General features: G+C 41.1%; 2 long non-coding RNA genes across 3 annotated transcripts in view; one reads left to right on the top strand and one right to left on the bottom strand.

Annotated features, from left to right (window-relative positions):
- Window positions 1–52: 52 nt before the first annotated feature.
- On the top strand, window positions 53–26,365 carry LOC122163351. 2 transcript variants are annotated; one of them, XR_006169890.1, is made up of 4 exons: window positions 53–1,872; window positions 12,124–12,211; window positions 23,864–24,012; window positions 25,595–26,365. It is a non-coding gene; the product is annotated as an uncharacterized LOC122163351 (long non-coding RNA). The 2 variants fall into 2 exon arrangements; XR_006169889.1 differs by having other exon boundaries at window positions 12,121–12,211.
- The window catches only part of LOC122163352, an 84,685-nt gene continuing 70,840 nt past the window's right edge, over window positions 14,113–27,957 (bottom strand). Inside the window, exons 2-3 of the long non-coding RNA XR_006169891.1 lie at window positions 18,646–18,826; window positions 14,113–14,375 (exon numbers count right to left, since the gene is read on the bottom strand). This is a non-coding gene — a long non-coding RNA (uncharacterized LOC122163352). The remainder of the gene's footprint in view (window positions 14,376–18,645; window positions 18,827–27,957) is intronic.

Genomic DNA, 27,957 nt, shown 5'->3' with positions numbered 1-27,957 from the left:
TTTTTCCTCTTGCATTTGAATATTTCATCTCAAACTTCACAGAGAGACGACTATCTCCTAACTGCGTGTGAAAAGCTAAGAGTGTTTTTCATGTATGTTCTAAAGCATTTGATGCAATCTATACAATGATTATATACTAATAAAGACAAATTCTTTTAAAAATCACCTTTTTATTGGAAGAAGCAGGCCTTTTAGAGGAAAGAAACCATAAAGGTCATACACAGATCAAGAAGGATCTAAAGGTGAGAAATTCAAGTACTTTGAAGAGTATTTGAAATGCAAACATCAACACAAGACAGAGGACAGAGGACACCCTGATATCAGAAAATTTGTCCTCAGAATGACTCCTTGGGTGGTGTAAAAGTATTTTGCCAAATTCTGTTCTCACAGTTTGTGAATTAAAAGTAACTCGGCAATGTGAGTTCATTAAAAGGGAGATGGCATCAACCTTGCCACGTTCAAGGCAGGTTGCAAACAGCTTTAAGTATATAAATAAAAGATAGGTTCTTTGACACACAGTACCAAACGGTATTTCAAGGCAGTGCTGTCTCACAGCCAGTGTATTATAGCAGGCTCATAAAAGAAAACAATGAAATGTGGACTTGCATCTTATTTTTGGTTCATGTAATATTAAAAAGAAAACATTATTATTACTATAATAGTAATTACTATTGTTGCTTTATTGCTACTATTATTAATTCTTGCAGTTTTCTCATGGCATTCCTTAAAGCCTCAGCTACTGGAATGAAGGGATCATTGGAAGAATTTCAAGTTTGTTTGTTTTTATGTGGTGTTCCAATTTTCCTAGTTACAAAAATAAACCCAAAAACATATTCTGAGTGCAACTAACAAATGGAATGAGGGCACATAAAAGGCATCTAATGCTGCATTTCTATATCAGGCATGTTATAAAGAACAAGTTTCATTTAAATGTCCATAGTGTCAGCAATTAGAATGAGCCTGGCTTTCCTTGTTACCCTGTGAAATTACCTGCAAGGCCTTTTCATATTGTTTTCCTGCCATTGTTTTCATGCTCCGTAGAGCATTAAGAGTCAATGACGGGCAGCTCTTGTGTTAGTCAGTCTATGAGTCGTAGAGTATTCTCCATTTGGAGCTATTGGAAACACCTCAAGGCGTTTATTGATAAATACTTCCTAAAGACCTTTGTAATAGAGAATTCTCCTTTCTGCCTGCTCTCCAGTACCTATAAGGCCCATCTTTTCCCCCCAAAATATAAATGTTTTTTTGTTTTCTTTCCAGTGGCCTCTGTAATAAACCTTCAATAGAAGCTATGGATGAAGTATGCTTCCAGTCCAGCGCAGTCCTCCAGCTTTGAGCAGTGCAGTGCCGTTTCCTCTCCATTTGTTTCTATGGAGCTGACTATGTGTGCGGTCATCCATAGGGGTGCTGAGATACCCTGGAGAGAGAAGGAATGGCTGGAGCTATTTTTCATTATTTTATACTACACTTTGTAATAAATGAAATCCATAGCATGTGAACACCGGTCCTGTAGCTCATCATATCCGCAAGCACAAGGAACCTTATGTGCTAAATAAAATAAGTAAGCTTGAGAAAAATTGTCTGGTGAGGCAGTAGAGTGTTCAGTGTTCAACTGTACAGTGCAACCTCTCTGACTGAGAATGATATTAAGACCTACAGAACTACAGAACAACAGGTTTTAGAGCTAAAGCAGTCTACAATTTGTATCTATCTACATTCACAGCCTTTCTTCCACAACAAAATTGTACTGACTTAAATCTCCATTGTCTTACAGAGGTCTTTGGGGTAACAGAGAATAGCAAGCAACTTGTGATCCACAAAGGAAAATGGCAGCAGAAGGAACATGATAGAACTTCTGCAATAGTGGTGATGGTGAGTGCTGAGTACCTACTTAGAACAGATTGCACAGATGTGTTTTCTTAAGATGCGGCTTATAACAGGTCTAGGTTTTAAGAAATATCCATGGGTTTACATATAGGATGTATGTCTGTCCACATCACAGTGCTGTAGTGTTGGATGGTCCTGCTGAGAGCCTAAAGAGTGTTTCCAAGTCTGGTAGGCATTTTGACCAATAATCTGAGGATGTGAACTATTGAACAGCTAACCAGTGCAAAGAAAATTATGGACATCTATTCCCAGAATAGCAGTTAAACTCCAGGAGATGAAGTATGCTGTTATTTCCACAGTTCAGTGATGCTTTGGTACCTCCTGCCTTTGCATAATGATCTGGTTTGGGAACCACTAGCAGCAAGTCCCAAGACTTACTTGATTTTGTGTAAGCAGAAGTGCCAGCAAGAGCCTCCAGAATGCCAAAATTCAGTTCAAAAAAGCTGCACTCAGCACCACAGAGCATCCCAAAGAGAAGAAACTGAGAGAAAGTATATAGCATTTTAAAACAGTGCCAATTTTCCCAGAATAAAATGTTTAACCCTTTAGTACAGGAGGCACAGCAAGAACATTTAGTTTTCAAATGTTTTGCTACTTATCCTGATCTATTATTGGTGATTTTACGTGTTTGCCCTCATTCTGAAGAAGGAATAGGACTTGTGTGTTAGCAGCTGAGTGCAGTGACTCCATCTGATGGCTATTCACACTAGATGGGGTTGGCTTTCTAATTTTGCTGGGATTTTCAATCTCATGGCAGATTATAAACACCTTATAAAATCTTCCCAGTCGCAGACTTCTGGAGGTGAGGGCTCTGTATAACAATTCATTTGGCATCATAAAACTGTAAAATCACACTCAAAAATATACACACACGCGCACAAACACTCACTTCTACCATTTCACAAAGCTCTGTTTTTTTCACTGTTTGCCTAGGAGTGAGTCGAGAGAATTCTGGTTTGGTTAAACTTTCTGCCTCTCCGATAAAAAACAGCAGCAATTTTCTGCTTGAATTTCTCTGTGACTAAATCCATTGATCATCCTTTCTCTCAGTGAGTGAGGAGTGTGTTTTCTCTTTAATAACTCCTATCCTTCTCCCTGAATATTTTTTTTCTCTCCTCTTGGCTTGTTTGTGTTGTGTTGGTCAGTCCACTGCACTATTCCTCCGAGAGACAGAGAAAGCGCAAAATTGAAGTTATTTTATGCTTGGTCTCCCTCGGTCCCAATTTTCAAATCTTCATGTCAATTTTCACACATCAGTGTCATATGGTGAACGCTATGGAAATTTCAGTGGGGTCCTTGGGAGACAATTTATACATGACCCCCTATTCCCTCCCCCAGCCAGGCTGTAGCCCCTGCCTTTACAAAGAGTATGTGGGTTTATAATTAATGTGAGTTTTTAAATATAACCACATTCAGAAATTTTCCCTTTGTTTGTCTCTTCTGCAATGCAAGTGCAAAGGAACACAAGCTCTCTCCCTCTCTCCCCTAATAAATTGGCTCAAGTTAAATGAATAAAAATTATGGCATGCTGAAGGAAAAGATCAACTCATTACTCATTTTGCTTTTTTTTTTTCCCCTAAAAGGTATGTTGAAAAAGGTTTATCATGCAACTAATTTGGTAATCACCAGTTAGCAAATGCACTCATTGCCACCTACCTAGGTGAATCAGAAGGTTAGTAGCAAATGAAACATGGTGCAGTTTGGATGGGTAATTATATCTTCCTGTAAACTAATGAACATACATCACCTTAAGAGTCCTTGGTGAGTAAAATCCTAGCAACGGATGCAAAAGCTCAGCTGACACCATTGGAGCATTTCAATCATTGACCTTAAAATGGGCCCCTGACATCAGAAAGGGGTGCACTGAGCCTCCTGCATTTTACCATGTTAATTATCCTCTCTGTGGGGGGGAAAGAGATGATAGATTGTCCAGATTGTATCACAGAGCATCTTAAACCTCAGTCATTCATGAGGAGATCTAAACTGCCCCCTGATCCTCAGTCTTTTGATTTTACTTAAATAGGGTATCAGTGCATCACATGAACCTCATTCTCTGTCCTGCCTATCAGTAATGCTTAAAGGAAGACTTTCTAACCATGCCATCCATGCAACCGTGCCATTCCAACCCTACTTTTTATTTTTATTTTTATTTTTATTTTTATTTTTATTTTTATTTTTATTTTTATTTTTATTTTTATTTTTATTTTTTGCAAAACAGAGTAGTAGCAGGAAAGATCTGCTGCTCAACTTCCAAAGGGCCCCATCTTCCCTCTGCCCCACATCTTGTATAGACACTCCTTCTGCAGGTTCCCTGTTCTGCTATCTGCCTAAGAAGCTTTTTACCACTCAGTTCTTGTATCTCTTTTCCTTCAGCCTTGTCTGATTTTTTTTTGTAATTTTGGGAAACTCTTCAGCATCACAGTGTTAGCGGGATTGGTTGAAGGAGTTTTCCTTATGAAAAGTCTGGGACTCCATTTTGGGCTTTGCAGTGCAATGGCAGATCTAGGAGATGTAGTAATCAGATCACATCATCCTCCAGTTTGTTGAACTTGCATGTTCAGACCAGGTGAAGTCCTGAAGGACAATTCAACAGGAGAAAGGGAATATAACACAGATGCTAGGGCCTTATGCCTTTTGGTGCAGGTGCCTCTGGATTGCTATAGTGTCAGCCAGTCTCACAGAGGTCATTTGGAACTGAGGCCTGAGTAAACCCTGGATGTAAAGTAAAAAGCTGTAGGAGGTGCAACAAATCTGATGACAGATGAGGTTCGGAATCTGAGTCAACTTTACACCATGCAGTCACAGCAACATCAAATGAGAGCTGCAAACCCACTAGGACTGAAAGCCAGTGCTTCTCATAGTCCATGGCACTTCCAGCACTGTCCTTACTTCTCCATCTCAAGAGGGAGATTTGCCAATTTCCTTGGTAAATACTAAAGTAGATGTGCTAAGTGCTCTAGATTAAGCTGGATTGTGATGATTATCACGATGATGCATTTTCCAGCTCTGAATTGCATGGGATACAGTGATGCAGCCAGGTCCAGTAGTAAGGCACTACACTGAGAATTGTTTCTCTGCCTCTGCTAATTGTTGCCTTAAGGTTGATGGGTTTTTACATTTCACACTTATAAGTTCAAATGCCCCCATTGTTTATCAGGATCTAACAGAAGAGAATTTGGACTTTACTATATTGGCTTGAGAAAGATTTGAATCAAAGACCTCGCAAAAAAATAGAAAAGATTTTTTTGTTTCTGCCAGGAGGAAAGCAGCACATGTGGCAGCCAGCAATGCCTGCTGGGGGCCCCGTTCCATGAGGTGCTCCAGAGAGGGCAATGATCCGCCGTTCTCGGGGCTGAAATCTAACTCTGCTCCTAAATATTTTCAAGATCTTAATCAATGGTTCATTATTCTTGCATCTCAGCTACCCTTTCCAAAGGTACGAGTTACTTCACTCTAGGGTTGTTGAGAAGGTTGACTAATTGTAGAGATTCTACTTCAATTAACCCAATAATTGCTGTACTAAGGAACAAGCACATAGATGTGTGCAGGGATGATTTGCAGATATGGTCTTGCCAGTTCCTGCTGAAAATCAGAACAGCCTGTGTCTAGAGTCAAATCATCTGAGATGAAGTCTGCATTACACTGAGGTAGTTGGAAGAAGGATAGAGCCCTTAGCTGTATTATATATATTTTGATATAGACAGAGGCAATCCACCAAAGCAAGACGCTATAGCACATAACTCACATGTGCCTGTGTGCACCTGGGTATGTGAGAGACAGAGAGAAAGATGAGATATATTGAGAAACATATGAAAAATGAGACTGGAGAGATAATTTTCAGAAAGTACAGCCACCATCAGAAACTCTGTCTTTCCAGCTGGCAGGTTTTGCCTTGCTGGCGTTTCTCTCCTAACTTGACAGCTCAACCCTCAGCCTAGCTGATAGTCCTTGCCTATAAACTTAATTAGAATGGGGGTAGAGAAGGAAGAACAGGCCTTTTCGGTTCTTGGCACAGAGCTGAAAATAACTGAGTTTAATATCTTTGACACTGAAGCACCTGCTAAGGACACAAACCACTGTACAGCTGACTGACCCACGTGTTACTTCTCTTGTCTTCAAGGTGTGCCACCTGGCTGTGGAATCATGTGCAGGGCTCCAAGGGTTTGTGTTTTCTGTGGTACAAGATAGTATGAGAGAATGTGAAAAGGGAGAGATTCAGGCTCAGCAGTGGCTGGTGGGCCTTGGTTATTTCATTTTTCTCTTTCTGGTGCAGTAGGTTATTTTCTTTGCCTGCAAGTGAGTGCTGTGCTGCAGTCAGCTGTGAACATTTCAGTTGGCCCAGCTGGCCTCTGGCTTTAATGCTCTTCTCAGGGCTTTCTCTGGGTAAAGAGGTGAAATAAACAGATTGGAACCTTATATTCATATATGTACTTAATCGCGTACTGATTTTAGGCTAGTGAAAAATAATGATTTGCTTATTTCTGGCAGAAAACTACTAGATGAAGCAACAGGTAGAGATTCCTCCAGTACTGTTTCACAGAGTCATTGAATCACAGAATATCCTGACTTGGAAAGGACCCACATGAATCACAGAGTCCTGGAGGGGACTCTCTGAGGTGTAGTAGCTCACAGCTAAGTGCTGACTTCTTAACAGAGATGGAGTCCTTGATGCCGTTTCCGATAACCTCCAGGTGGTAAGGAAGCCATGTACTGATTCTGGGGTATTTGGCCTCTTTCCTGTACATGCTGCATGGAACCCAGCTGTGATGATGGCATTAGGTCATGGGGTTTGGGTCTTTCCTCACTGAGAAAAGAAAGCCCCACAGCTTCTCCTGCACAGCTCAATGGTGTTGTGGTATCAGGAATGAGGATGAGATCTGGATACGTTCAACCTTCGTAGAGCCAGCAAAGGCAACATTGCTACTATGAGAACTAGTTTACAGAAATGTGTTGGTTTTTGTTTTTTTGTTTTTTTGGTTTTTTTTCAACTGTGGTTGAATTTAGTCCAAATTTAATTCAAATTAAGCTCATCAAATTTATTCCAGAATCAAGTTTAACCCTCCAAAAATTTGGAGTCATTTTTACAGCTTTCAGGGAAGGACTAAGCGGAGCTGAGGAAGTGGCTACCAGTGCTTTGATGTCATCTTCCTCACTGCCTTTCTTTTCAGTGTTTTTCTACCATGCACCATGAGGCCTGGCCAGGATATTACCTTGAAGTAGACACATGTTGTAGAAACCAAGAATTATAGACCTGCTTGGGTTGGAAGGGACCTCAAAGATAATCTAGTTCCAACCCTTCTGCCACAGGTAGAGATGCTGGCTGCTAGATCAAGCACTACATTGGGACATTTGCTAAGTTCTGAGCCTGATCCAGCGTACCCACCCTCTGAGCAGGCAACAAAGATCTTGTCAGCCTTTCCATCAACCATGCAAGACAAAATAGTGTTTAAATACACAGCTGAATCGTGCAGTATTGAACCTGTTCAGACTTAAGAAATGCCTTTAAGTCAGAGATCAGGCTGCAAGGTACCATCAGTATAATTGTGACTATGCAACAGTCCATAATGCATCAGCTCTAATGTGAAGTTATTACTGGAGTCTCAGTGCTGATACCTGTGTTAAGCCTCTGAGCACTGCCCAGTGTGAACTATGTGTTTCCACAAGACTGAGCAGACCCAGACAGAGCTGATTGCTCTTGCAGTTAATAAAAAGCGCTGCACTTTCTCTCTTGACAATCCCGACACCTGAGTGCTTCCTACGTATGACAGTTAGCACATTCTGGTTGCTCAGTGGCCTGTGAGAAATGAGCCTCTTCTCAATTTAGTTCCTATCATCAGACAAGCGGTACACACAATAAAAAACACACCTTGACAGTCAGCCCCCAAAGTAGCCCCGGGGACCGAGGGCTTGGACTTCCCTTCTCTCATATATGATCCCCGTTAAATTGATACAATTTATTGGAGAGGATTCTCTCCCTACCACCTCCAGGTAAATCAGGTAACTTCACCGAGGTCGCTTCAGTTCAGTATCAAAGCACAGCATAGCCTGGAGGAAGGGAAAATCTCCTGACCCCACCAAGTTTCTTCTTGAGCTTGTCAGTCTCCCCACAGTCAGGGAAGCATAAGAGCACTGTCTATGCATACAACAGCATTTTCTACTTCTTCACCTTTCCACTTTTGGCTTTGTGTCGTTGGCCAAGGAGCTGCCTTTCCTGCAGCTAACAGCAGTGGGCTGGGTAGGATCTCCTTCCTTCCCAGGACAGAGAGAAGGGCATATGGCAAAGGGCTGGGGAAGGGGGAAGCAGGTGGATGCTGCACGAGCATGGCTTCAACCCAGCTGAGCCCGTCAGGTCATGTCAAACAGAGCTAATATAAATGTCAGTGTGCTGTTTCAGTGGTGAGATCTCTGTTGTAATGCAGTTCATTTTCAGTCTTCCAAATCTATGGATGCTATCAGCTGACGAGTCCAGCCAGCACCCTTTGCCAAAAAAACACGCGCGCTCAACATTTCTCAGGAGTTCCCCCCTCACACCCCACCCTGTGACACACTTCTGTCAGATTTCTTCTGGGCGCTGGATTTCTGAGACACGACACTGTCCACACCTTCCAGATAATGAGTTTAACATTTCAAGGACAGAAGCTCTCAATCTCAGCGAGACACGGGAAAGATCTCCAGTCCTGTTTTGGGGCAGGTGCCGACGGTGCTCTTCTAAGCTCCTTTGGCATCCTCTGTTTTAAGGTAATCAAAAGGAGTAGTAAGAGATGACGCAGAGCTCAAAGTCCCATCGTTACTATCGCTATAGGTAAACAGGATGTCGTTGTTAACAGTAGCTTAAATTCTTCTCTCACTGTTCCTTGCTTTTAGAATAAATGTGACGCCATTTTGGCAGCTCAGGCTGGAGCTGGAATATCCTCTGCTCCCATCCTGGCGAGTTGTCTGGTCCACTCCAGCTCCACTTCTCCACGTATGAGCAATTTTTGTCTCCTAACATTGTCCTCTCCTCCTCCAACCCTGGTCCCAGCTTCTAACATCTGCTTCCAATTGCATTTTTTTTACTTCTTCCTCTACTTTCCCCTTTTTGCCTTCATTTATGGCACACTCTATATGTAATAAATTAGAGGAAGATGAACGAGTTGAAGATATTGTTTATGTTAGAAGTCTTAGTATGTGTGTGCGCCAGGTCATTGCAGAAGTAAGAAAAGAAAGATTTTGTGGGGGGAAAATTAGAAATTCATGGTCAGCTTAAGATGATGGCTCACCATTCATGTGTAAATGTAAAAGGTACTCCCTGGCATTTTACTTTAGAACTAAACAATTGCCTCATTTGACATATATTGTTAAATTCCAGCCCAATTTCTACAAAAGAGGACGGGTTCTAAAATAATTTTTTGTTCTCTTTTTCCCTACGCTAAACTAAGCATATTTTCTTATATTTGGTGTGCTTTACTGCATAATAATAAATTTATAAGAGCTCCCCTACCTGTCACTTTCTGGAATTATAAAACACATGCTCCCACCTGCACACTACAATACCAGTATTTACAAGCTTGTATAGGAATTGCAATATTTTTCCTGCAAGTTTTTTCTTATTTTTCATTTCCAGCTGCTAATAGTTCATAGAGTTTAGAAGATCCTGAGGTGAAGGTGTGACTTAAACACATACTATAAAACTCTGAAAGTACCCACTGTACTTCAGTGTAAAGGCTATATAGTTTATTATATCTGCATATTCTCTAGAGCCTTAGTGACTGTTTAGAATCACAGATTCTTGGGTTGGAAGGGACCTTAAAACCAGCCAGCCCCAACCCTGGCCATGGGCTGGTTGTCACCAACCAGAGCAGGCTGCCCAGTGCCCCATCATCCAACATGAGATATGAAGACCCCACTGCCACTACATGGCTGCTTCTACAAATAAACTCTGGATGCTCTTGCTGACTTCTCTGAAGTGAAAATTGAATCAAGTTGTTCTGCTCTTCTTCCTCCTTCTGCCATCTCAGTGTCAAGCATTTTTCTTTTTATATCCTTATAACCTAGAAGTCTAATTTCAAGTCCTGATCTTCGGTTTCCCCTCTCAATTTTTTTCTCATACTCCTGAACCTGTCAGTGTTCTCTCTATTTCAGCTCTCTCAATAATGTGCTTTATTTTTTCAAGTTGTGAGTTTTTCTCCTTGTCTAATATGCGTCTCTGGAGCTCCCTTCCCTCTCTAGGCTTATACAGTTTTCTTTCTCCACCTTCTTTGTCCTCTGTAGCCAATCATACCTCCAACTGAAAGAACTCTCAAAAAAAATCTTCCCCTATTTCTTCTTGGGCAAAAGCTAAGGGCAGAGTGCCAGCCTCAGGCTTTTGACCCATCAGCCACTTTTGACATCTTTGCTTGCTCTGTGAATTCTGCGCATTTGTGACTCAGTCCTTCACTGATGCTGCTCTTGTTGACTGAAGGAGGCCCTTCACCTCCATCCCCACCCTCCAATTTTGTGTTGACTTTGCAGATAATAATCCTTTGCCTCTTCTGCTCCCATACTTTTCTCTTGGCAATCCTGCCTATGCGTACAAACCCAAATATTATTGCTATGACAATGACTCATAAATCTATTCTGAGCTTTTTTTCTTTTATCCAAAAATGTGTCTGTTTCCTTCAGAGTTTTATTCATAATGAACAAACAGAAAAGATGCTGAATTTTCCAGCCCTCCACAAAACTAAAACTCTTGCAGAGGATTGGGATTGCTTGCTTTTATTCATGGAAACATCCTATTTTCTGGACAAATTGGATCATATTCCTGTGCTTTAAAATTGCTCTGTAAATGCAATTTCCCTAACTTATTGGTATGACCAAGTCACATCTGTCTTGGCTACATTCCCCTGGCAGCCCTTTTCTCATGGCAGTTCTTCTGCTTCGTCAAATTGTTTCACCAAACACAAGCTACTCTTCGCTTTGAAGACATCCTCCTAATTCACATACATTGTACAGCTATAGCATGGTCTGCTGAAACCCTGCTGGCCATATTCAAATCAGAATCAGTTCCTCTGGTGCTTCTCTTTTGGCAGCCAGCATCATTCCAGCAGGCAGCATAGGGGAAAAGCAGGCACACACACAGCCCTCTACTGCCTGTGGCAGCCAGAGCACCTCTCCTCATACTGCCTCACCTGCTGACACAATCCATCAGCGCCCACCGAAATCAAATGCAGCTAATTGGAAGGTGATGACAGCCAAGGGACTGCTGGATTTGCATGCTAATTCCTCTATTTTAGCATCCCACAGCCAAGCTACAGGTAAAATGAGACTGAGTGCTTCATTCCAGACAATTTCCTGTCTTCTTTTCCACAGCACACAAGCACATATACCCATATATTTTCTCTTGGCTTTGCTGTCCTGAAGCCAGAAATCAGCTGGAGATTGCATTACACGTGCTTTCCAAAAAAGCCAGCCAAGAACTGCAAGGGGCAACATGTTTTTGTCCTCTCATTGGGACAGGGCTGCAGACTGCAGCTGTAGATGAGCCCTTAAACATCTGAGCAGCACAGCTGATGACTGCAGAGCAGAGCACTTTCTGCAGGCTGGGTTACAGCTTCCTTGTGCCTTTTATGCCAGGGCATACAATGGATTCTCAGCTCTTGTTTCATGCAGAATTGTTGAATTATGCTTTGAGTATCCAACCTCTACCACTGTTCTACCTCTGGCGTCTGCCCTTGCTCTAAGTCTACCAATTATTTCCTTTAAGTGTCAGCAGCACACCAGGCACACAGAGATATAACCTTACTTCAAGTTGATGCTGTTAAACTATTGCTTGAAACCGTAGTCGCAGTTGACAAGTGCTACTTCAGTCACTAATAACAACTTCAGAAGTGCTAGTGGTGTCTTGGCTCTTAATGCTGTGGCTCAGAGCTCTGGGAACATCTTTCCAGGTCATTTAGAGCCATCCATCTGATCTGAAACAAGAGCAGTCAGTCTCTTCATAGGCTCTGCTCCTTGCTTGCTGCAAGGTCCTCTGTTCATCTCCTTAGGACTGCAGCAGTGGCGCATCTGGGCAGCTGGCTGCCTTCTGGAAAAACCCTATTTTGGGACACGCCTACAAAAATGTCAGCGTTTGCATTAAGGGAAAGGTGAGGGGTTCACTGCTTGTAGCTGAATACAGTCCTTTTGTGGGAGGAGGCTCTTGTCTCCTTGCCCCATCATGATTTTGTTTGTTTAATTTTAATTTTAACTTTTTTTTTTTTTTTTTTTTTTTTTAAGCAGGTTGAACTCTATCCTGAGGAAGTCCATCTGTCTGTATGGAAGGAGCAAGACAAACGCTTGGACATGAGTCCCAGCTTTGCAGCTGCAGGTAGAAAATACTTTTCCTTTCCTTTCACACTCCCTTATTTTCAGGCCCATCTCCTTCAGACTAATCAAGACATCTGAAATATCTCAGAGCCAGAGGCTTCACAGTTTGGCAGGGATCGCAAACATTTCCATTATACTTTGGCAGGTTTTTGGCACAGTCTAAGGATAAATTGGGAAGAGAGTAATTTAAGACAAGGCCAGATCATCTAGGTCACTGAGCCTTCTGCCTTCTGAGATGCTCAGTCCAAAACAACTTCCACTTTTCCTTTGCCTCTTGTACATAAGAAGACACAGTGGGGTGTAACAAACCAAGTATGGCTTTCCAACAGAAGCAAAATATGTCAGGTTTTAAGTCTCCTTGTCATGTCAGTCTCTTCATCTAAATTCTGAAGCTATCTTTTGTGTAGCCCAGCCTTGGTCTAATGTCTTTTAGAAAATGATGCTCATTTAATTCCTGAAATGTGAAATCTAGGTCTCAGGTCAAGAGCATAGATGTTCTTTAGCTGAAAAATTCAGATCCATCAGAGACTGTCTCAAGGAGTCTATAACTTCTCAGACTTTGGATTGCACCTTGACTCTTGCATCCATATATATAGTCTTTTGAAGAGTGGGATCTAAATAAAAATAACCTTGAAGGATGTGGAACATTTTACACCCCCACCCCTTCAATTTTTTGGAAGGTAAAAGACTTCTTCAGGGCCACAACTTGTCTGCACTGAACAAATAGCCAGGCTTCAGCTTAATATTTATCCCTCCCTCATTCCGTATCCAGACCAGGACTGCTTTGTCAGGCAGCAGTTGGATGAGACTTGATGGGAGAATCACCCAAGACAAGAAGTGCAAAGGGGTTTACCACTGCAGAGACATGGAAGCACCTCAGCTAGGACAGCGCTGTTTTGTTGAATGATGCATGTGCTCCCACTAACTCAGGTCAGAAAGGAGCTGTCAGAGACCTGCCTCTCTTGAAAAGCATGTGGATTTCATCTACACAAGCATAACTGCTATTACTGTCAGTGGTAATATTCCCTTCTTGACACGTATGTATTATTATTAATCTTCCAAGCTATTTCTAAGCTATTAACTTTACAAAACCCACAGGGACTGTTAAGGACAATGGAGTTGAGCCTGTTCCACAGGCAGGGAAAATGCACTAGATGCTATCGTTAGATTGATTTGGGAGAAAAGAAAAAATAAACCCAGTTCTTCTCCTAGTAGTCATATGGACAACTTAAATCTAGTTCCAAACAATCAAAAATCATCCCTTCATGGTTGCTAGATGACAGGTCTCTGGCCAAGCCACATACACTCTGGTAGCAATAGGCTTAGATACATTTCTTGCCAGGCAAGTTTCTAACCTTCAGAAGCTGTGTTAGCTATGGGCAGGACATAGCAATAGCACAGGGAAATTTTCAATTTCAAAAAAATTTCAATTTTCACAGGGAAATACCTCTGGGACAAAGGAAAGATTGTGTGGCATTTAGAACAGATTGTGTACACGTATGAGAAGGCAACAGAAAGCTCATTCAGAAGGCAGCTGCTTCTTTATATCCTCTCCATGTGTATGAACTTACGGTTGTATGAACAGACATATCCAGTTATTGAAGTATTTGATGATCCAAAGTGCTCACGGCCCTCTTATATCATCTCATTCATCACAGAAGCCTCGTACAACCATTTTACAGGTGTCAGCCCCCAGTAAACACAATAGCTCACCAATAAAGCATGGTGTCTCCCTCTGTCAGGAGGACTGTAGCATCACTGGTATTTAAGAGGTGGTACTTTTGATATGACGCTTATTTAAAATTTGTAAAAGAAAAAAAAAAGATGTAATAAATCTATGCATTCTTCCTAAGCAGCCATTGAAAGTCTGAATGCTCTTCTCCTTTCCAAAAGCATCAGGCGTTTAATGTTTGCTAAGTAGTTTTTACATGAATTAGGGCGTTTGAATGAAGCACTGTCAGTTACAAAATCACGCTGTTGTCTCCAGCTAATTTTGTGTTAGCGGCTCTTTTAAACTGCTAAATCTAGTTTTTAGTGTATGATGATTTTGTTTTGTGATGGTGTAAAACAGCTGCTACTTTTCTGATGAGTTGCCTATTTTCCATTTTACGTCTCTGCAAGATGTTGAGTTTCATCATGGCCCAGTCTGACAGGCAGCTGAGAACCTGCAAAAAAGAAACAACCAAAATTACACAAAAAGCAACGATCCCTCAGTCCAGGACTTCAGTCATTCTTATGACCAGACTTCAGAATGATTGATCTTCCTTCCTTCCTTCTCAGTTTTAACCCTGAGGTCATTAGGGCTCTTCTGAACTTACTGGGCACCAAGCTCTTATCGTCATCATATTGCAGCCGCTTGTGAATCAGGGAATGGAAGCAAGAACCAGACTGCCTGTGAATCAGTACCCCCCACTTCTGGCATCTCTCTTAAGGCTAATTTCTATTGCCTTTCTGCAAGGTATCTTGCACTTAGTGCTTACCAGAAGTCCTCATGGGGTGTTCTGTATGCTGCCCTGTAGATACTTGGCTACAACTTTCCCATAGAGATAAGCAACCCTTCTTTACTTAGTGGCATAAGGCTGAACAATTATCTTTGGTCTCTCTTGTCTCCTGTGTCCTCCTGGCTGGCATTTGTTCCATGTGCACAAAAGCAAGAAAATGGTGAAGCATGAAAGCAGTGCTCAAGGAACTCCTCAAACAAATGAAGACTGAGATCTTACCAATAATAAGCTACACTCTATAAAAGAATCTTAGATTTGGACAGACAAATTGGAAGCATCTCACCTCCCTGATTCTTCCTTCCCTTTGTCTTGGAAATTGGAAGCATCTTGCCTCCCCAGAACAGCACTCAGCCTTTCCCAAAAGCTGTGCAACCCATTGAACAGGAGTGGTCTAAACTATTATGGAGATCTTAAACTGCCAAACTGATACAAGCTAAAATTGATTGCCTACTGAGCTTGTGAAATGAAGTGCTAGAAAGTGCATAGAGAGAAATAGGGAAGGAGTGCTAAGGAATTTGCTTCTTTATGCTTCTTTTTTTCCCCTACTTTTCCTTTGCATGCAACACCGTCATTACCTTTCCAAGTCATCTTGCCTTAATGAGTTCTGCATCTCCCTCTCTCAATAATCATTGGACTGTTTCTCCTGGTATTTCCAACATAAAAGGTTTTCTCAGTTTGTCTTCTAATTTGCCTGTTGCCATGTCACTGCTGAAGAACTGCACAAGTAATTCAAAGTCAAATCCAGAGGGAAAATTGATGATGTGGACAGTATGACATTTAATCCCCCCTCAAGCTAAAAACCCTTTTTAGCTTTATAAATCTAAAAATCCTCCCTTAGCCTGTTTCATTCTATTCTGCATTGGTTTTATTAGCACCCTCATCACCAGAGCATCTGAACACCTTCGAGTAGTACATTAAGCAACGTGACTAACATCTGTCACATATAGTTTTCTTGCTCTCTCAGCATCCTTAAAATGAATTTAGTGCTTGTGTTGGATCAATAGCGCTGGAGACAGATGGTCTCTGTTCAGCCCCACCAGGGGCACAGCATGAGGGAGACCCTTGGATGGACCCCCCAGCCTGCTGCCCTTCTGCCATCACACCCTTTTTTGGTCCAGATTTGAACCGAATTTACTCTAAGCAGGTCAGAGAAGTCAGAGCAATGCTGGGAAGTCAGATGAGGCACTCAGTGGTAAATTTCTTCTGCCAGGAGCCTTCAACAGAGACAGCAGTTTGAGCCACTTGAACTCATGTCAGTGCAGGTCCTGTGTTAGGTAGGACAGTAGTTGTATCCTATGGAGCAAAATCTAAGCATCCTGAGGCACTGTAGTTTCAAGCAATATGTTTTCTTAATGGGACAAGTATGCTTTACCTAATTTTGCTTTGAGTACGTGGGATTGTTATTGCTCAGTGGCCTCACGCAGGTGTTTAAGCAGTTCTGTGGTGTGATTTTTCAATAGTGGCATAAGGTTTTATTGACTGTTACCTAAAGAGTAACTTCAGAGTAAATGAGCATATGCAGCCAATTGTGATGGATGCATGTGGGGCTATGGCAGAAAACTCACGAGCTGGTGACTTCTTTGTCACAGTCTGTTGTGTTTTGGGTAAGAGTATAATGTAACTGGAACAGGACTCTATTTTTCATACAGTAAGAATTGGGAGAATTTATTTATGCTTCCCATGAAAACTGTTGGCTTTTCAGTTCTGATAATGTGAACGTGCTGAGGAAAATTCTAGGTAAATAAAATTCTGATGTTTGTCAGGATACTGGGGTATAGGGTATATTTTGGTTTACAAGTGCCTTGTATGGCTGACTAGGGTACTCTGTGTGATAACTGAGATTAGAGCAGTTTTGAAGCATGATAGAGCTCTGATCCAATGTAAAACTTTGCCTTGTTCTGTGCCCCATCCTATTCAAGGCCAGGCTGGACTGGGCTCTGAGCAATCTGATTGAGCTGTAGACATGCCTGTCCAGAGCAGGGAAATTCAACTAGATGACGTTTAAGGGTCCCTTCTGCTCAAATGCTTCTATAAAACCCAGAGGAGTAATAGCCTTTACTTCTCACTGTTCTTTCTAATCCATAAGAGGCCAGCCGAGGCTGGTTGGAAACCCTGTCCATCCTTCAGGACTCAGTCAAGGCACGATCGGAAGCCCTTCTCTGTACAAAACCCTGGACTGTGCTACAGACCTAGCAGTAATAGAAATATGAGATATCTGATCAAGAAAGATAAATACATCTATTTCAGAATACATAATCCTACCACATATGTGAAGTAGTTTAACCATTAGCAAGTTGTCAAGCGTTATTGAATGGAGTTAAACTCTTTATTTCTGTGCAGGATCTATTCTGTTTTCCCCCCCTTTTCTCCCCTTCCCAGTACAGTGAGCTTTTATACGATACACATTGCAGCGCCTGGGGCAGATGACACTTGCCAAGGGGCTTGATGATCAATTCTGATACAAATCTGACATGAAAGTCTTGAGAGAATCTGGATCAGATGATCAATGGGAGACAGAAATCCACATTTAATGCTGTGCTGCTCCTAAATGTCTATGCCTGTCTCAAACCGAGATCCAAAAGCAAGCACAATCCACAAAGACAACATATGGACGGGTACATGGACAGAGGTGTGAGGATGGCATTTCACATGCCCTTTCTGAAATGAATGTCATGGAAGTATTACATGCAGGATTGACAGCCCTTCAGGTCTAAGTATGAAGTTAATCATGAAAACATGGATCAGAGAAATGCTAGTGATCACTTTACCACCCAATCTCTGTGCTACAGAGTCCATGGGCAGAAAATAGTTTCCATTTTATTTTTATTTCTGTAAAAATATGTTAGATTCTCTGATTCAAAGATGAAAGAGAGACCTATTACCAGCTTCAGACTTTGGAGCCATGCCTTCATTTACCACCAGTCGGTTTTGCTCCTCTCCCTATTTCTCCCCAAGCCTGGCTGCATCTGAGTATTCATGAATGCACTTTATTATTTCTCCCCTCACAGTTGCTTTTTTCTTCCCACACCTGCCAACATTAGCTCCTTCCTTTGAATCGTGCTGCCGTACAGCCTAATGCATGTGATCTTCATGCCAAGACATTATTTAATTTCCCAACAAAGTTCTTTTGGCGTGGAATGAGCAGTAAGAGCACAGGAGGGGAGGCATAGACGGAGTGGGAAGGGAAACAAGAAGGAAGAAGGACTCCAATGTATTTTGCCTCTGGCTTCAGACATGAGTGGTTTCGGGAAGTGGCTGGGGAGCAGCGTGGATGGGGTGGTGGTGGCAACAGGGGGTTTGTGGATAGCAGGTTGCTGAATCAGGAACCCTGACACTTGTGAAGTACTCTGTCAGGAACATTAAGTATCCAAAAGTGATAAAGCTTCAATTTGCTAGTCCATTAGACTAATTACTGCAATAATTAAGTAACTACTTGATTAGAACTAATGGGTACCTAATTATCCAGGAGAAAAGTATCAGGTGGCAATTATCAGGTGGCAATTAATAGACTGGAGTTAATGTCTTAGCACTGTCTTTGTATGAATTCATAAGCAAGGTAAAGAAAACAAACAATAACTTATTAATATTTATTGGTGCCACAGTGTTTTTCAGCTTGTTTCATTTACACAGAACCAATTAGTGAAAAGACAGTTATTGTTGCAAAGACGTAAAGTGACTGAAGCAGGAGTTTGATTTTAAAGGAACAGGATCACATTAACACTTATAAGCAAAGACAAATGGATATCAGCCAGGGACTTGGTTCTGGTGCTGCTTATTCATCAACAGAAGAAATCAGAGTAATTGAGCTCAGTATTAATAATGAAACACACAGGAAGGCAGCTCTGGTCTTAATGGGGTTCACTTTGGTATTGGCCCCTCCCTGGATCTTCATCAGCATTTTCTACAGTGCATGGAAAACAGAGAGAGTGCCTACCTGAATGAGTGAGAGCATCCTGTGGGCATGGGTGGGAGACACCATAATAGCATCTTCCAGATCAATGCTGCAAGCTCTCCGAAGGAGACAGCTTTCCTGGGCAGGTACTGCCTGGTTGCAAAGTTGTTACAGATGCAGTTTCCATAATGAAGGCAGTGGAACTCAATGTATGCTGGTTTACCTGTGTAAAGAAAGCATGGGGACATTCTCATTCCCAATATTTCTCCTTAGTTTAGCACCCATCTGAAACACCTCTGGTAATTCGTGTGAGAGAGGTCCGAAGCCGAACTGAACCTGCTCTAGAGCTTGGATGCTTCGAGTGTATTATTATAGTTGTTGTTTTCTTTTTTTGGCCATGCAAAGGGCCAGCTTCTCAGATGGTGTACACTAGTGTCCTTTCTTGGGTGTCAACACACCAGTAGTGATTTACATGGAATCAAACTATGACCTACGATCTACATTTCCCACTCTCCAAATTCAAGAGGCTTTAAATTTCCCAACAGAAAAATGAGAAAGCGCAGGGAATTCCTTCCTATGTATTTTTATGGCCGTAAACGATCATTGCTCTTCTTAAATGAGTTTCAGACCAAAACTGTTGTGCGTGCAAAGGATCTCCTTGTCTCTCTGCAGGAGAGCTCATATTAGCAATAATTACTCTCATGAGTAAGCGTTTCTACAGTGTGATATACAGTGAGTTGGCAACTGCTTCTGGAGTACAGAATGAAGCCTGGGTTCGCTCGTAAACTTTAATCCTTTAAAATTTAACTTTAGCAAATGAAAGACCAAATTATCAGATGGATTTATGTCAGTGCAGTGAGATAGAGCTCTGCAACGCTCCTCTTTGTGGAGGCTGAGGATCTGGCCCTTGCAAAAGCCGTTCTCCCCCCTCTATCCTTTTCTCCGTGGTATAAATAAATGAAAGGTGTCCTAATCATATTTTAGACTGTGTGCAGAGTCACATGCAAAACCATAATGTCTCTGTATTAGAACATGTGGAATGATAAATGGAGATAAATCTAAAATTTATAGAACACGAACATTTGCATAAACTGCAATATCCAAACATATAGGCTGTTAAGTAACAATTGTCACAAAGGGCATAAAAAATTCAACTTTGTTTCATAAAAAGAACTCAAATTCCTAACATGATTAAGATAATATATCATTTGTTCCTATCTTATTAAAGGCATAATTGTTGTTAGACACAGAAGTGGCATTAAGTCTAATCTGGCTTTATATATGTACAAATAGAAGGGGAGGTGAATGTGAAAATTGATGCTTTTGGTGATCCATAGGCATTTTATTAATGTTTGAATAATAACTGCCTGGAGGGCCTGTTATAAATTAAAGGGACGAATTGAGATATAAATTTTTATGAGGACTAGTTATACATTTCCATTATGTGTTTAAAAATGAAGGAATTACTGTGAACACAGCAGAACTCACATTTATTTGAGGTGATTTGGATGGAAGCGGAGGTGCAGTGAAGGAAGCTGCATGCTGGCTGTAAGAAAGATGTATCTGTCCCTTTGAAGAGATATATCATATGTCATGCATGAACTCGGTTCTACAGGAGACTTTTCTCTGCAGCTGATTTCGCATGATTATTTATTTGACAACAGCAAGTGATGATATAGCAATGAGTTTTAGGCCACTTAGAGAAGAAAGCTTATTCTTAAATCACAGAGGAGTTCCCCAAACCCAACTATTGTCAAACCAGAGTTAATCTAATAGAGGAATCCAGTAATTTCTTTGGCATTTATTTCTCATTATTTCTCCTGTCTGGATATACACATCTTCATTTGCAGCGCATTCACATGTCCTGCAGTGTATCTCAGAACTTCCTCATGCCCCTTCTTGTGGCTGATTGCAGGAACTCAGCTCTCATTGCTGGGTGGGTACTGTACTCTGGCTGTCCACCAGAGCAGATGTCCTGTAAGATCCACAGTTAGTCCCATCAATGCGCTTTTCCCATGACATGGAGGGTGAAGATAACCCAGTATCTTCAATGAGGCAGGCACTTTGGCCTGAGAATGCATCTTTTCATGATGGAGAGGGTGCATTACCCCAGTACTTAGGCAATCACTTACTGTATGGGGGAACTCTTTTCCACTGCCTTGTTTATTGCTGCTGACCTCTGAGGGCGAAGCCTTTTAGATCAAATTCTTCAGGTTATTTTGTATTTAACCTTTATTTAAAGCCTTGATTTTTCTTGATTTCGATAGATGCAAGGAAACCGATATCCAGGAGGTCCTGACCTATTTTCTCTGCGTGGCAGTTCGTTGTCTGTACAACAAGGAGACTCAAACAAGTGGTTTGAGGAGGAAAGTGTTCATCGGTGTGATGCTGAGAGAGATGATTATGTAGTACCATCTGCAGATATGCCGGACCAATATAGCAATTGTGCTAGTGTGTTCTGGTGGTGTTTTATTGCAAGACACATAGCATAGAGGTCTTCCTGCTGTCTTTCTTGTAAATGAATTAATTTGCAATTTTTTTGTTGTTGCTCCTCCCAAGCACCACTCTAATCATAGTCATGAGGATTAGGCAAGTATTCCCTGTTTGGATGAGGCCTGACTCCTTGTGAAATATGTTTGGCTGGTGCTCTTGGCTTGCAGAGAGCCCAAGATCTTAAAGAAACTGATAAAACACTGAGATTTAGCTCAGCTTCGGTTCTCAACTTTGAAGCATCAGTCCTGGATCCGCTAACCAGATCACTGTGTACACTTGGAGAACAGTGGCTGAGAGTGTGCTTTGATCTACAAACAACACATTTTTCCCCCGGGGTGAAAATGAGAAAAACAACAAAATGTCTTCGTGGTTTTCATTAAAAGTCCAACTTTTAGCAGCCCTTTGAATCTGGATCAGCTCCCCAAGTAGATTACTCTGTAGATTGCTCTGTAATCTCACTTTGTGACAGTAGGAGGAATGATCCACTTATTTCCTTGTTTGTTGATGCACTTGGTTCAGCTTTCCAGGACTTTGTTTCTTCCCTTGCAGTCTTAAAATTTGAAACCCTCCAAATCTTACTCAGATCAAGTTCAAGTGTGCCCTTCCTTCAAGGATAGAACCGTGCTTGCAGCTAACATCTAGTAGGTATTCGCATAATGAAATTTTCTCATGACTTCATACAACTGTCCTGATTATGTGGAATCTGTTTTTGAAAATACCTTCTGACTAGTTCGAAAGCAGCAAAAACTCTTCTCCAGTCAGTAGAAGCCTTTTCTAAACGTGCTGGACAAGCGAACAATTAGGCAAAAGAATCCCACCATTTCCCCAAAGTGTATTTTTTTCTCTGTGTGTTATTCAAAGGACAAATTCACAAGAGTTTCTTCAGGCAAGGTGCAGAGGAACATTATAGAGAGTAAGTTCTATGACAGAATTAGCAAATGTATTAAGTACAGTGCCAATCTGGTATAGCAGAAATGACTAAATACCCATCAGGGCCTGTCACTCGTCAAGAAGTGAAATCTTAGACCCATTTAAGTCAATGACAAATGTTCACAGAATCTGGCTGCAAGTTAATAAATGTTTGGAGCCTGTATAACTCAGACTCTGATATTTGTCAAATTAATTATTTGATTGATCTTATTGTCTGTCAAAAAATTCTTCGTGGAGTTTGAATGCTTTGTGTTTTACTATCTATAATTTTGATGAAGAAAGCCTCATACAAGAATAGGGGATATATCATTGCAAGTTTTATGCTGGGTCACAGACAGTTATAATACATAATATGAAATAATGTAGCTGAGTATGGAATTGTAAAATGTTCAAAATGGACCAGCTGGGGTTGTATCTTCTGCCTCCTTTTGGTCATTTCTTGGTTTGGGAGTGCTTTAATATTCAATCTGAACTTTCTTTTATCAGATTCCTTTCACTAGACTACATATACAGAAAATGAAAGAAAATAACTCCACACGTACACCAATTCCTTCAGCTTACCCTTGCCTCTAACACAAAACACAGGATTTCAAGACTATATACATCAGGTGTTTTCAGCAAAGTAGCAGCAGCAGCAGCAAATCATAGACATTTGTCATTCCTTGGAGCTGTCTGACAGTTCTGACAATTCATTAGGCTGGGCTGAAAAGCGGTTTAGAAAGCAAAGGAAGGATCACAGGTAGTGGAGTTGCTTTTGCATGATCCAGTAATAGCTGATTTGTATCATTTTTGGTGATGGATACACTGTTCAGATTAGACTCAGCTGAATTTTTCACCCTTATTCTTCTCTTTTTCTTTTTCTCCTCCACAAGGAGCTTCCGGGCACATTAGTCTAGATTTAGACCTCAATTTATCCCAAGAAGTAGATGCCAAGAAAATTCTTCCCGGTAACTACTGATATCTGTGCTTATGAGAAGTGCAGTGAGTTTTGCTATTCAGTTTCTACCCAGCGAGGCTTTTCTTTTTTGGAGTGTTTGAGGTATATTCTTCTGCACAGCTATTTCATGACATGTGTCATTCTTCAAAGTCAGAGTCATTCCCACCTGAGTGTATGCAAACCAAACCTCTGCCTTTGTTCACTGATAAGTGCCTCCATTATCCTGCTCTTTCCACTTACTGATTTGCTTTTGAGACTTGTACACAAGCAATTTTTTGACTTGAAGGCAAATCTGTTGCAATAACGCTGAATCTGCAGAATAGACCACCTGGAAAATATTTGATCTTCCGCTGGAAAACATTTTGCTTTTGCAGGTTGGTGGACTGTCTCAAATAATGCCACAATGTAAAATGTCTGGGTCAAATTTTGAGTTGATGAGGCAACGCTGTCTGGCCAGAATATCCTTAGGGTCAGGGAGATGATGGTCTCGGGGATCAGTGCTGTCATGGAGCATGCTTTGCCCTGCAGACAATGAATCGGTTTCCATCTTCATTGTATCTGTTTTATAGCTGCTGCAGAAGCACTCTGAGATTGATCCTGACCCACTACTGTTACATGTATGTCCTACAAGAGCAATGTTTGATCATGATAACCACTGGAATGTACTCATTTAAAGAACTGCAACACAGCCCCAGAGGAAGAACTTATACATATGTGTATATATATATATATATATATATATATGTAACTATATATATTCTTTTTTCATATGGGAATTTTCCCAGAATCTCAAAGCCATTGGTGAAGTTGTAACCAACTCTAACTTTTGCATTTTTCTTCCCTTCCCCCCGCCCCCCATGATTAAAAATGCCACCACCACCACCTGGAAACCCATCTCAGATGCCACTCCTTCAAGTAGTGTTTCCCACTTGTATCGAACCAGGGGTTTGGAGCCTATCATGGGACTACCTGCAAATAATGCTGTGGTTCTGATTCCTCCAGTGTGTCTTCATAGACCTGATGTCAGCTTCTTTCTTGTGGAGATGAAGGTATTTCTGGCTCTGTGATTCATGGGTTTGCTATAAAGCAATAAATGGTGACACTTGTGGATGTTGACTTATGTGTTTTGTGTTGCCTGTTGTGCCTCCTAATTTGCTTGTAGGTTGTGTGATTTTAACAGTTGGCCATGAGTGGCAGGCTGCACTTGTTGGTTTGTTACTCTGGAGTTATGAGTGTGGGCTGAACTGTTGGCATTAATTATTTTTAATAGTGAGTCAGACACTGAATTATAGGATCTTTTCCTTGGATAGGAGAACAAACAAAGAAACAAATGGCCCTCCTCTCCCACCCCCAACATAAGTCACATTTTGTCTCCTCTGACCTCAACCAGCCCCTTAAATTTTGTATCAAACATTAGAAAGAAAGAGGTCAAAGCAGGAACCCTGTTGTAAAAATACAACACAGCCAACCCATATATGAACTATGGGAACTTGTCATCTTATCATCCTAATTGAAGTCATACTGCAATGTATGACAGCCCATCATATATTCTGCCAGTCAGTGTGTCATACATGATGTGTAACGAGAGAGCTCATAAACCCAGAGGGGAAGTCCCTTCTCTTTTATTACTTTATTTGATCATTTTCATAAAAATTCCCCTTGCACAAAACAGAGGGATGTGTTTATTAGCCACGTTAAATCTTTGTCCATTCATTTGACACTGTGATTTACACAGATTTACTCACAAAAAAAAATCCCATTATTTCCATTCTGGAGAGCTGTCTTTTTTTTATATATTTTCATTGTGTGATGAAATCTATATATTTAATGCCACAGGTGATGGCAAAGAAAGAGGAGGTTGTTGTCAGAAACTCAGAAGTAAACGGTGAGTTTCTTTAGGTATAATTGACTCAGGGAAAGAAAACATTCCCAGTGAACACAGAAATATAAATAAATAAAGATGCTCTTCCCAAGGAGCGGGAATTGAACCATCTCAGCTGATCTTTTTTTTTCCTATGTGCCTTCATTAAAAATAGCAGAATTTGGCAAAAAAATAAAAATAATAATAAAAAAAATCCCTCTGTGTTCTACTCATGAATGTTTCTAGAAAATATCAGCTTTCATACGCAAATATTCTTGAAGTGAAATTGGTGGCTTCCTTTGAACACAGCTAGTGCCTCAAATCCCATCTGCTTTTCCTACAACACGCCCACTCATTATCTAGCTTATTTGGCTTTATTTTATTTTTTTTTTAATGAACACAAATTAAGCTATTTAATCAAATATGTACATGATTACATGGCATTTTTGCATAAGAGTCATACACCCACGGAAATCATTAATCACAGATAACAACACCACGTTAAAATTAGACATTTTGCTTTCTTTCTTTGTGTGTATGTGCGTGTGCTTTTTAACATAATATCCTGCATAGCTCTAATTTCACCTCCACTCTCATTTGAATAAAGCAGGATTGTTTTACATCAAATTATTCATTTGTCTGTAGCTCTGATAATTAGTATTTATGTTTAGGCTTGATCTCAGAGGAATAATAATACAGGACTTGAAAATACAACTGGAATGGATCAGGTCTTTTTTTTGGTTTGTTTCTTCCCTGTTTTGCTTCCACAGAATGTCACCATGACTGTCCATTGGCAAACTGGATAAGAAAGAGTGTCACACTGCAGGACAACCTAGAAGATGACAGGTATTTCCAGGCACAGCAATGATGAGATCAAATTCCCCTCAACCTGCCTTGTTTGCTGATCTTTTAATCAGATTCAACTTCACTGCAGCTACAGCACAAGGTTCCCTGACAATGTATGACAGCATGTGACAGAAAAATATTTGGATTTTTTTTTTTTTTACCATTTGATGCTATTTCAGATATATCTGAAGCTCTGGCAGCATCTGCTAAATCTACTGAACTGTTTTAGTGGAGGTTTTTAAACGTGCATAATTGAACTGGAGGGTTTGGGGGGTTGTGTTCATGTGCATGTAGGGGAATCCAAACAGGAAAGCTGGGAAATGATCTAAACCCTTTGAGGTTAACGTGCCATGAAAGAGCATCAACAACCGAAGAGGACATTATTAAAAAGCAGCCAACCCAGCTCAAAAAGAACCACTCTGTGAAGCAAGAGCCTGCAGAACAACACCCAGGGCTGTTTGTGATCCCACTGGGATATGTATTTCATCCCCTGTCTTCATATCTCCAGATTTCCTCTGAACTGCTTCTGAGACGCATTCTCGAAAAAGAAAAACACCAGCAACTACTGAATGCCTCTTATCAACCTTTTCCCCGCAATCTGTTTCGTATTCGTCTCACACCCTTGTTCTTGCAGTGTCTTGGGGAAATGCTCGGATCAAAGATAAGAGAGAACAAGGAAAGGAATGAAGCAAGAGGCAAACAACAAAACAAACCCTCCCCCCCCCCTCCCCAAAACTTCTTGACTAAACTTCTCTGCAAATCGTGTGCATGATTACAGCGCTGTTAAAACTGCCTTCTTCTTTGCCAGTACTTAATTCCTGCTTTTAAAATCAGGCTTCCTTTGATCTTGAGGATTGAAATGATCTGGAAATGAAACAGCCATTGCTTTGCAGAAAATCTGGATAGGGTCCCAGGCATGGCTTTTACCTGGAAGGATTCCAAAATAGGATGAAATCTCTCCGGTTTCAGAACAAATTGCAAGATTTTTCTCTATGTCTAGTCCAACTGTGGAACTCCAGCCCTGACGTCTGCTAGTTTCCAAAGCGCAGATGTAATAACCTCTAAGGTGAACTGTGAGCCCCATTTCTCCATTTTCTTCCCTCTGCCTCTCCTTCAAGGATCAAATGTTTGGAGAATTTTATTAAAACAAAGGCTTAAATTTCTGAGCAAACTTAAGTTGAGGAGACAGTTGCTTATAACCTGCGCTAGGTTCAGCCACAGGGGTGTTGAGCAGGACAGAGGAGCAGGAGCATCTGTAACATCTGGATCTTGTTGCATATGGAGAAATATCTGCCTGGCTTTGCACAACCTGATCCCAGAGCCAAAAGGGCTGAAAAATGCAGTAAAGAGACAATGTGAAGCTGGCTTTGCCCTACCAAATAAGTCCCACTGAGAAAGTAAGCACATCAATATTTCTTTGAGTGTTTTTCTTCTAGTTAATATATTTCCATATGTTGCATGAATATTTCTTTTACTGGGGATTGCAAGTCCATCTGGTACTTGTATTGGGAAGGCTTGAGCTGGCAGATCCCTGCTCTGTGCTCCATTGCAGAGATTTGGACTACTCTTACAGGAATCATAGAATCACATAATCATTAAGGCTGGAAAGACCAATAAGATCATCCAGTCCAACCATCAACCCATGCCTGTGAATGCTCTAGACCACATCTCCACGTGCCACATCTCCATGGTTCTTGAGCACCTCCAGGGACAGTGACTCCACCACCTGCCTGGGCAGCCTGTGCCAATGCATCACCACTCTTTCTGAGAAGTTTTTCCTAACATCCAACCTGAGAACAGTTGTTGATAAGTTAGAGACAACTATTCATCAGCTATCTTTTTAGTTAGAACTTTCAAAAGAAATGCAGGGTATCAAGTTACTTACTATCATATCAGTATGTTCCCACAGTGTCATTTTTTTTATGTTATAAATTAAATAAGGGCTTTGTATCTGAGGGGCAACAGTCAACAAGAAAGAAACCTCTCTCTCTGTATGCAGTTCTTAGTGCACCAACTCTGACCTACAAATCATAACGGAGAAAGGATGCCTGAACATCAATACTAAGCAGAAAATGTGCTGAAATGTCATAGTTTGCCAAGACAATGAGAATCACTTTCCCTTGTACGTATTACTCCAGAACAGGGAAATAATTATCTGCTTTCATACAAGCTTTTTCCTTCTGCATGATTAATTTCACTGATATCAATAGAGAATGTGATGACTCCGGAATGACAGCTCCTGGTAGCATGTCTAGGATTAGCACAAACAGGTTGTCATTGTACCCCA

Source organism: Centrocercus urophasianus, unplaced genomic scaffold, assembly GCF_019232065.1.
Source record: "Centrocercus urophasianus isolate 14NV4802_14NV808 unplaced genomic scaffold, USGS_Curo_1.0 seq_23, whole genome shotgun sequence".
Classification (NCBI taxonomy): Eukaryota; Metazoa; Chordata; class Aves; order Galliformes; family Phasianidae; genus Centrocercus; species Centrocercus urophasianus.
Note: the sequence above shows the minus strand (reverse complement) of the source record. Positions and strands in the feature narration are given on the sequence as shown.